Source organism: Atractosteus spatula (genome assembly GCF_055471065.1).
Source record: "Atractosteus spatula isolate fAtrSpa1 chromosome 10 unlocalized genomic scaffold, fAtrSpa1.hap1 SUPER_10_unloc_5, whole genome shotgun sequence".
Lineage (NCBI taxonomy): Eukaryota > Metazoa > Chordata > Actinopteri > Semionotiformes > Lepisosteidae > Atractosteus > Atractosteus spatula.
In genome coordinates, this window is record NW_028296625.1 from 703,101 (window position 1) to 714,124 (window position 11,024).

The 11,024-nt window shown below is 46.3% G+C and overlaps 1 non-coding gene across 1 annotated transcript; it reads left to right on the forward strand.

The window, feature by feature from the left end:
- Nucleotides 1-6,308: 6,308 nt before the first annotated feature.
- trnah-gug (transfer RNA histidin (anticodon GUG)) lies at nt 6,309-6,380 on the forward strand. The gene has a single exon. It is a non-coding gene; the product is annotated as a tRNA-His (tRNA).
- The last annotated feature ends 4,644 nt before the right edge of the window (nt 6,381-11,024 follow it).

Consider the following 11,024-nt stretch of genomic DNA (forward strand, 5'->3'; position numbering starts at 1 on the left):
GCATCACTTTAGCGTGAGTTTTAACCCATTCAGTGCTTATTTCAACTAACGCCACGTTCCTTTTTCTAGGTCTTCAAATAGTTTACAATGTAGAGGTATCTTTAGTAATAAGAAAAAAGCTGCACCTCGGAGATCCATCTCACAAAAGCAAAGACTTCTTAAAGTGCACTTATGAGCTGTAGAACCTTAAGGAGTTCTCTCTCCTAGATATTAAACGTGCAGATAATGAAATCAGTGATTTATGATTTCCGCAACCTTCCAATAAATACATCTAAGACATGTAACAAATACATTGCGCAGCTGCAGTGGTGCATTTGGTCAGTGTGCAGTACATAGTGGAGTCATGCTGAGGTTGTGAGTTCAAGCCTCACCAGTGGCAGTTTTGCCTGTGATTTCAGCTGCAGAAACTTGCTGTTGGATTTAGGTTGGTTCTTCTGTTACTTTTTCCGCTCGATGGAGCTTTATTAATGCAGGCACACCTGCTTCCTCGGCATTTTATTTTATCGCTGCTCACAAACCAACATACTGCAGACACCTCTGATACTGTTAATGCTTGTGGGCCACGTGTTCCTGCTGTCAGCCTATTATACCATGTTCATGCGCGTCTAGAAACATTACTGCTCTAGTACAGGAGCGAAAGACTAAATGAAATCACACCCACTTTGAAAAAATCACGTTTGACAAACCATAGGATGACGAGATTGGGATTCTTTGGTTGTTCGAGTACATAAATCAAAGACACCGCGTTCAGCATATTCACATCAGGCTCTCGGACAGAGATAAACCCAGAGAAAATCTTCTCACGTTTTAATCTGTAACTGCAGGAATCAACAAATTGTTAATTATTTCAACTTCACTTACAATTTTTAAACAATTTACAAACCCCACAGTGGACGACATTTGGCTCCGGCACACATCAGTTGCTTGGGATATCATTGTAATATTTAATTTGCTTTCCCGTCACACCACTTTTATTAATAATGAAGTTTATCAATACACGTTTATTTAAAACATGTCATTTATTATTGATACAGTTTCATTCTGTCTTTATTAGGAGCTGTATCACAGCTAATGCATGTAAAGCCTTCAGGATGCGATGGTGAGAGTTCAGTTATCCCAGGGAGTGAAGAGAACTGAAATTTAGTAAATACATATTTTAATAGAGTGTAAATCTTCAAAGTGTTCTGTCACTTCAAAAGCAAATTACAGGAGCAGGGATTGAACCCACCTAGACATTTGCCAATGGGGTCCTAAGTCCAACACCTTAACCACTCAGCCATCCTGGGCAACAGTTTCACCTGCTCAATTGCTCAGCCATCCTGGTTTCACCTCTCCAGCTCTGTGTTACACAGTTCATTGAATATATTTGTTAGATTTTTGCAAGGAATGAGACTGTACACTGGTGGTTCCCAGGGGAAAACAGGGTTATTGAGCCATTGGGTATTCTGAGAATAAATTGGGTGGGTGAATGTCACCGTGCGGTAAAGTAAAACAGTCCTCTTAGATGAAGTGCTACAGATGCAGCCCCTGAAAGTGTATAAGACTTACATTTATAGTACTGCTGACACAAATGGAGCCTCTACATCAGACCGAAATAGCGATGTGTTCGCTTAATTGTGCGTAGGATCTCCTCATGAATCTGTCTCATTCATCAGTGGAAATAGAAGCCATTACAATACGATACATGTTCACCTTCAACCCTGCAGCTGTTGGACGTGCTTGTTTTGGGACTATTTGCAATGAGTACCGAATTATGAGTTAGGTGTCCTTACTGGTATCTTTTAAACTGTGAGGGACATTGGGTTATATTCAAACAGGACAGAGACACAGAAATAATCCTATATTAATGTGTCCTGCATTTTAATTTACTGATCAGATAAATTGAAATGTTCTGATTCAGAGCCCGTGCAGTTTGTGGTAATTATAACCACAACAATACACCTGAGTCCTGAGCACCACACTGAGCACAGGTTAAGCTGGGCTCTGACTTTGTTCAGCACGACTGCTTGTTGCAGTTGAGCTCAGAGCTGGAGATGATCTCCATATTCTACTGCACTAACTAGTCCGAAACTTAGTACACAGTACACACCTTCTAAATGAAGTCAGGTTGTTAAAAAAATGTAACCAGCGCCCTATTACAGAAACGGACCGCGGTCTCTCGCGCGACAAGCGAGGTTACTCAGCACTGTACTAACGAGGAGCGCTTGTCCGGAGCTGAGCGTGAGCTCTGTTTACTGTCAGCAGACATTTCCTCTTTTCCAAAGACGTTTTCGACTTCGCTAAGCTTTTTAAAGACGGGCATAAACGCTCATGAAGTAGTTCATGTCAGTTTGAAGTCTGTCTCTGTTGCCTCGGCTCTTGATGAAGAAAAGCCGTGAATGGGAGACTCTCTCTCTGAAGAAGTTTGCCGTCACCCTGCAAGAGCCATCAATCACCGAGGCAACCACTGAGACAATTAACATTGAACACGTGAAATGCGACATGTTGTGATTTTTTCCCACTTAAGGCTTCTATCGTTTCTACTCTAAGGAGAAAAAGAGTACTCGTCAGAAGTACGATTTGAACAAACGTCTCCAGAGGAAACTGCGACCTGAACGCCTTAGACCACCAGCCATCTTGCCTGTGGTTCTTATAATTAATTATATATTTTATTTCTTTCTCCTCGTTGATAAGAAAAAAAGTGAAATCATGTAATAAGAGAAATGTCTTTTTTCATGAGGAAAACCAGCACAAGCAAATGAAAAGTTTAGAGCAGCGCTCAATAAAAACGATCAGAAACCGACAGCGCTTATTATGCGGATCAGTATATTCCGATACCGCTGGTTCTGCAGAAGAAATAAGAAAAGCCGAACTCCTAACACTGTGTTGCCATTAAGGCTACTTAGTTAAAATAAAATTGTATCGTCACCTTTTTGAACGTGACTGTTAGAGACCTGTTGAATCTCAACTGGGGTTTCTTGAGAGATTGTTCAGCGAGCCAGTAATAAGAAAACTACTTCGCTTCCAATCTCTCCTGTCACTGTAAACTCGGACGTGATGTTCAGCACATGTGCAGTGTGTGCTTTTCCTCTTGTTGTATTCAAGAGTACTCACTGTGTGAGCTCCTCACTGCGTTTCTTTTACTTTTCCTGTGATTATCTACGTGGAATGCGGTGACAAAATAGTCTTGAACATTTTCGGTTTGTGAAAGGAAACACTAAAGAAAATACAAGTAATGAACTTTTAAAATAACCACAGTACAGCTAGAAGAGTGGAAGATAAAATACGATTTATAATGAAAGTTATAATACACTTAAGGGAAACACAGCCGCCCGAACAAGGACTTGAACCGTGGACCCTCAGATTAAATGTCTGATGCTCTACCGACTGAGCTATCCGGGCACTGAAAGAAAAGTGCCACTGTCGGGATCCTCGCAAGTCACATGTCTCCTCTTGTGCCGAAGCGCAGTCATACCTGACCCGTCTGGAATGTCTACTAACAGACTTGAGCCACAAGCGACGGCACCACTCCCAGTAGAATGACTGAGAAACACAGCATGACATGGGGAGGTGAGGGGCTCCCACAATTCGTCTTTCCTCACATTACTGATTTTTTCAATAGCATTTTGACCTTTTTTCACATTCAGATTTTTTCCCATTTAATAAGATCTTTTAATCAACAACATTAAGAAAGAAAACAAATGGAACATTTTTTGGAACAGCAATTTAAAAAAAACCTTTCAATGCCTTGGTTCTATAACTGTGCACACCCTTTATAAAGGGAGTTGGAACTATGCTGAAATTTAAAGAGCAGTTCTGTAGAGAAAACAAAACATTTTTTCTGCCTTGATGTTAAGCTCAGGGAGCCTGCCTTTTAGAAATTCTATCTCTAAACACCTTGTGCAGCCTCCTGAGAGACTAACAAATATTGTTTTGAGAAATTGGCTCACACACCGGAAGGCACTAACGTTTCTCTTCGTTAGAGTATGTGAATAACTGTTTAACCCAAAATGTTTGGAATTGTGATTTTGATAAAATTCAATAAATAATCTATCACCAGCACGAAATTATTATGAAAGTAAGATTTTTTTTTATCATAAACTGTAAGACATGAAGAGAGTTTACAGGTCGTATCCTTCGCTTTGTCTCTTAAATTAAGCGTTCAGGATTCAAACCGGTGTTCGGACTGTTGTGTTTCTTGAATTTCTTGTAATCTTGTAATCATCAAATGTCGATGTCCATCAGTGTTTTTCTCGGTTATACAATGGAATTCGCGCAGTTTTCAGCTCAGTGCGGAGTCCAGAGGGAGGACTCGCTCGCTGAATGATCTCTCAGGAAATCCTGGGTGAGATTCAAAAGGTGTCTTCTTCAACAGCCACGACACGTCTGAAGACCTCTGGATTTCCTGAATCTGACATAAAATTAGTTCAAATCATTTGGTAGTTAACAGAACTAAATGCTTTAGAGGTACATTTAAAACAGCAGAGCAACACCATAGCACTTCGAGTGTGCCTGAATTTAATTTTATAAACCCGGTGGTACACCAGGACGTGCATTGAAGTGAAAGCAGGAAGCGCTGCGATATGCACTGTGCAGATCCCGCCACACTAAGAGGTGAGTGGGTCTGTTCGATGCACAAAGAACGCTTTGAAAAGCGTCCAAAGCAAGTCATTCCGAGTTGGTCGTTTGTGTTTTCCGTTCAGACGCGAAATGCTGAAATGAACTCTCGGCTCCTCGGTTGTCATTTCTGCTCCGTAAAGGAATCACAGCACGCGTCGCCTTCCAGCACGCTGGGTCGGGACACGATGCCGGGGATCGGAGAATGCAATGTCTTCCTCGTTAGTATAGTGGCAAGTATCCCCGCCTGTCACGCGGGAGACCGGGGGTCGATTCCCCGACGGGGAGTAGAAAGCTTTTCTTTTACCTCCTTAGAGAAAGGACTGCCTTTCACTTCTCTGTTTTCTTTCACAGCGTCGTGCACCTTTTCATTGCTCTCGCTTTCAGAGCCTCCGCACGGCACACGACTCGACATCAGGAAGCACATTGAAGTGAAAGCAGGAAGCCCTGCGACATGGTGAGGGGGTCTGTTCGATGCACAAAGAACGCTTTGATAAGCGTCCAAAGCAAGTCATTCCGAGTTGGTCGTTTGTGTTTTCCGTTCAGACGCGAAATGCACGCATGGAAGCATGGAAGCCCTGCGACATGGTGAGGGGGTCTGTTCGATGCACAAAGAACGCTTTGAGGGGGTCTACAAGTCATTCCGAGTTGGTCGTTTGTGTTTTCTGTTCAGACGCGAAATGCTGAAATGATCTCTCGGCTCCTCGGTTGTCATTTCTGCTCCGTAAAGAAATCACAGCACGCGTCGGCTTCCAGCACGGTGGGTCGGGACACGATGCCGGGGGTCGGAGAGAGCGATGTCTTCCTCGTTAGTATAGTGGTGATTATCCCCACCTGTCACGCGGGAGACTGGGGTACATCAGGACGCGCATTGGAGTGAAAGCAGGATGCGCTACGACATGCACTGTGTAGATCCCGCCACACTAAGAGGTGAGTGGGTCTGTTCGATCACAGCGCTAGGCGAATCCCCAATCCCCTTTTGTGCGTGGCGACAGAAGAAGCCGCACTGTTTCGAACCAGGGAACTTTCGCGTGTGAGGCAAACGTGATAACCACTACACTACGGAAACGGTGGCAAACCCTGCCCAGCGGCTCAGAGCTGAGCCTGTCATGGACGGAGCAGGAAAGGCGGCGCCACATTCTACAGCCCTCTCCACGCAATCGACGAAATCGGGCCACTGAAGTGGAGAAAATCGCCTCTCCATAAAGTGCAAATATCATCTTGGAGAGTATAAATCCTATTGCCAAAGGTCAGCCCTGTCTACCAGAGTAACCCTCCCACCTCCTGCAGCGATGATCAGCTCGTCTCACACGCGAGAAGTCTTCGGTTGGAAACAAGCGCCCCCTCTTCTCGCGCGTTTTGCACGTTCGAGAGCTTTTAATGCGGTTCCTTCGTACACGGTGCTGATCTTTTGGAAAGCAGGAGGCAAAACTGACACGTTCCCATACCGGGAGTCAAACCCGGGCCGCCTGGGTGAAAACCAGGAATCCTAAACGCTAGACCATATGGGAGCACACAACCCCGCTGTTCCGGGCATCATGCAAGCAAACTACATAAATATGAGAAAACACGCAAGAGAGTTGTCACTCAGAGTGTCGAAGGGTCGATGTATACTGGGGCTCAGTTGAAATGCAACGTCAGGACTTTGCCGAATTAGGTAACACGAAGAGAGCACAGCCTTTTCCGCCCTGCGGTGTGTGTCTCGGTAACTCGCCGTGATCGTATAGTGGTCAGTACTTTGCGTTGTGGCCGCAACAACCCCGGTTCGAATCCGGGTCACGGCAGAATAGGGGCGTCTGCTTTTACTACTTGCGCGAATGAAGGCAAAAAAAAGCCAATCGATGTGAACGAACGGCGCTTTACAGAGGAGTACTGCCTGACTGGATCGTTGATGAACGACAGAGGCCACTCCGACCTCTTCTCGGTTTTCTTCAATGACTTACTAAGGATCTTCTTCACATTCGCCCATGCAGGGGAAGCCAGTTACACCAAAGCAAACGCAGGAAAGTGCATTTCAAGCAGAGACCAGGAGGGACTTGTTTACACCGAGAGTGGTCGGAGAATGGAACAATGCGCCCAGCCCTGTTGCTGGAGCCGATTCTTGATGAGATCTTGGGCTCACTAAGAGGCCCCCACTGGATGCTAATCTTTCTGTTGTTCTTGCAGGTCCTGCGCTGCTTTTGAGCCGACAGAGCTCGTCCTGGTCTGTCGGCACAGCCCAATTGCAAATGATCGGCTCCGCGTAGAGAAGGAACGTGCGTTTGGTACAAGAGTGCATGAAGGGACCGGAAATACATTGGGAACAAATGACCGGTCGCTCAAGACCTCTGTGAAGTACAGGAGCGTGCAAAAAGAGGCTGTTTCCGCCCGGTCTCGAACCGGGGACCTTTCGTGTGTTAGGCGAACGTGATAGCCGCTACACTACAGAAACCTGCGGGGACCGCTGCTGGTGTCTCGCTTGCGTTTCGGGCTGAGAAAGGGACGCGTCACTTTAGGCAGGGGGCGCTGGAGAGAGGAACAAAGGGCGCGATGAAACAAAATGCCGAAACCCAGGATCGAACCAGGGACCTTTAGATCTTCAGTCTAACGCTCTCCCAACTGAGCCATTTTGGCGGTGCGCAGAGCACACAGCCACCTGCTCCAGCCTTCCTGTGTTGCGGCATGAGCGCACCAAGAGGAGCGGGAGAGTGTTACAGGAACGTCACTCAGAAGGAAAGCCACCCAGCTGCGCCCTCTGAGCTCTGTCCAGCGCATCTTCCTCGCATGGACTCCTGCCTGCGACAGGCAGGAAACAATTAGCAAGAACAGAACAGCACCCCATGGGTGTCTCATGACCACACCTTAGGTTGTGAAACGTGCAGGTGTGAGGGGTTGCCGGGCTACTCTGGAGCAAAACTTGGGCGGAGGGGCGGCGGGAAAGCAGACAAAGAGGTGACACCTCAAGGTCTGCACGATCACAGCTCTCCGCCGCCCCAGGCTTCCGCTCGATAAGCTACTGGACACACCCGCCCCTCCTCACACAGACCGTGGAAAAGCCCCCGAGTGGGAGGGCTCTCTCTTCCTCCCAGGAGCTCTTGGACACGACGCACAGACAGAGCGCGGGGAGCCGCCGCCTGCAAACACGGCTCCAGGCAGGACTCCACTCCACTCCGCAGGAGCCGCAGAGCAGAGGAGATGGGGGCAGCTTAGCTCCTGTGCAGAGACCTGAGCTGTTGTTGCTGCGGACGCTGTCTTTTCTGTTCTCGGGGTAGGAGTGAATGTTGAGTTGCCCTTTGAAATGAAGCAGAGCACTTCAACGGCACGGGTGTGTGTGTGTGCGTGCGCCCTGGTGATTCTGGGAGACAGATCGAACCTGGGCTAAAAGAGAGGGTGTTTAGCCCTCTTCCATTTGCTAGTTCAGAGTTGTACAACCCATTTGTATCTGCTAGGCGGCGCAGTCGTCGTGCACAAAGATCGCTTTGAAAAGCGTCCAAAGCAAGTCATTCCGAGTTGGTCGTTTGTGTTTTCCGTTCAGACGCGAAATGCTGAAATGAACTCTCGGCTCCTCGGTTGTCATTTCTGCTCCGTAAAGGAATCACAGCACGCGTCGCCTTCCAGCACGCTGGGTCGGGACACGATGCCGGGGATCGGCGAGTGCAATGTCTTCCTCGTTAATATAGTGGCAAGTATCCCCGCCTGTCACGCGGGAGACCGGGGTTCGATTCCCCGACGGGGAGTAGGAAGCTTTTATTTTACCTCCTTAGAGAAAGGATTGCCTTTCACTTCTCTGTTTTCTTTCACAGCGTCGTGCACCTTTTCATTGCTCTCGCTTTCAGAGCCTCCGCACGGCACACGACTCGACATCAGGAAGCACATTGAAGTGAAAGCAGGAAGCCCTGCGACATGCACTGTGCAGATCCCACCACACTTAGAGGTAAGTGGGTCTGTTCGACGCACAAAGAACGCTTTGATAAGCGTCAAAGGCAAGTCATTCCGAGTTGGTCGTTTGTGTTTTCCGTTCAGACGCGAAATGCTGAAATGATCTCTCGGCTCCTCGGTTGTCATTCTGCTCCGTAAAGAAATCACAGCACGCGTCGGCTTCCAGCACGGTGGGTCGGGACACGATGCCGGGGGTCGGAGAGAGCGATGTCTTCCTCGTTAGTATAGTGGTGATTATCCCCACCTGTCACGCGGGAGACCGGGGTACATCAGGACGTGTATTGACGTGAAAGCAGGATGCGCTGCCACATGCACTGTGCAGATCCCGCCACACTAAGAGGTGAGTGGGTCTGTTCGATCACAGCTCTAGGCGAATCCCCAATCCCCTTTTGTGCGTGGCGACAAAAGAAGCCGCTCTGTTTCCACCGAGTTTCAAACTAGGGACCTTGCACGTGGGAGGCGGAAGTGATAACCACTACACTACGGAAACGGTGGGAAACTGTGCCCAGCGGCCCAGCGCTGAGTTTCGCCAATGCGATTCAGCTGCTTCCAGTGCCTTTATTAAAGTGCGCTGATGGACCGTGCTCTCTCTCCAGAGACCAGCACGCCTGTCATGGACGGAGCAGGAAAGGCGGCGCCACATTCTACAGCCCTCTCCACGCAATCGACGAAATCGGGCTACAGAAGTGGAGAATTCTACAAGGCAGCGCCACATTCTACACATTCTATTGGGCCCGATTTTCTCGGTTCGAAACCGGGCGGAAGCAGGCCCGTTTCGTTTTTTGCCACGCACACTGTTTGCGGATTTGCCTAGCGCTGTGATCGAACAGACCCACTCACCCCTTAGTGTGGTGGGATCTGCACAGTGGATGTCGCAGCACATCCTGCTTTCACTTTAATGCGTGTCCTGATGTACCCCGGTCTCCCGCGTGACAGGTGGGGATACTCGCCACTATACTAACGAGGAAGACACCGCTCTCTGCTTAGTGAGCAAAACACTTACTTGGAGCATTGTGGGTGCTGTGGTTTAAATGCTATTGGTTTGTGAACAGAATACCCCTATCCCAGTGCATTGTGCCACATTAAATAAACGCACGAGAAAAAGAGATTCAGAACGCAAAACTGTGTCAGTGTTCTGTGTAAAAAATCGGTTTGAACATCATGGGAGCTGTTTTTAATAAGCTGCTGAGTAAAGAATATTTTAATCTTCCTGCTGTCAGTAGTATTGTGCATATAGTTGACTCTTACCTTAATGAAAACAGGACGTAAAGGAAGGGTTTCAGAATTCAGACAAAGCTTTATTCCCGTGCTTACAGTCTGAGTAATTGGAGACTGCACTATTCTGTTGCCTATGGTCATATACGGGTTTTTCGCATGAAGCCGTATTGAACAGTATTTCTCGCGGTGTGAACTTGTGTATACAGCGGTCCCCCGAGTTCCAGTTAGTGCGTAATTACGCATCGATGAAAAACCGAAGGTTTAAAAAAGGATAATTAGCTCACTGATACTTTGATGTAGAGGCTGTGGAAATATCCACATGTCGTGGTCATTAAAATGCATTTGGTTTGAAGGCGTTCTGTGCTTCCGTTGCGAAGATATGGACAAAAGAATATTCGTGCTTGGTCAAAAAAATATCATATAAACGAAAAAGTAAAGGCTTAGAAAGCATTCACAATGTATTTTATACACAAAGCAAGTATTCTCGCGATTCTAAGAGGTTTCGTGTAAAATCGTTTTCGAACTTTAAGCTAACTTTACCCCGGTCTATATTTAGCGTTCGGTAGGGATAACACTGCTGATATTGATTGAGTAAAAATCTGCGATGTATTGACACCTTTATCTGAAGCGAGAAGTCCTCGAACGCCGCTTATGAAGACTTGGGATTCATACCAAGAAATACTTTTTGTTTTCCCTCCCAAAATGCTGCTATTGCATTACACATTATATGAACATTACCAGTTTTGGTAGCTTCTGGGTGCGATTTTCCAAAACTGAAACTAATTACAAAATTATTTGAGATGAACCATGTCCAAAAATTGTAAATCATGACTAATATTAATATCAACTGAAATTACTACAGAAAAAAAGATTTAACCGAGACATTCATAAGGCTATGCAAGCCTTAAAAGTAGAACAATTAATTTAATATAACTTTTATTTTTTTAGAAATGGGCTCATACAGCTGAAGACTCTCCGCTAGAGTACGTGAATAACAGTTTAACCCAGAATGTTTGTAATTGTGATTTTGTTCAAATGCAATAAATCGTCTATCAACAGTAAGAAATTATTAAGAAAGTAAGAAATTGTTTTATTTCATAAACTGTAAGACGTGAAGAGAGTTTACAGTTCGTATCCTTCGTTTTGTGTTTTAACTTAAGCGTTCAGGATCCAAGCCCGTGTGCGGACGGTTGTGTTTCTTGAATCTCTTCGACTAAAGTCGTTGTTTAGTCTTCAGTTTTTTCTCGAGTTGTACCATGGATATTTTATACGATTCAGCTTTCAGCTCAGTG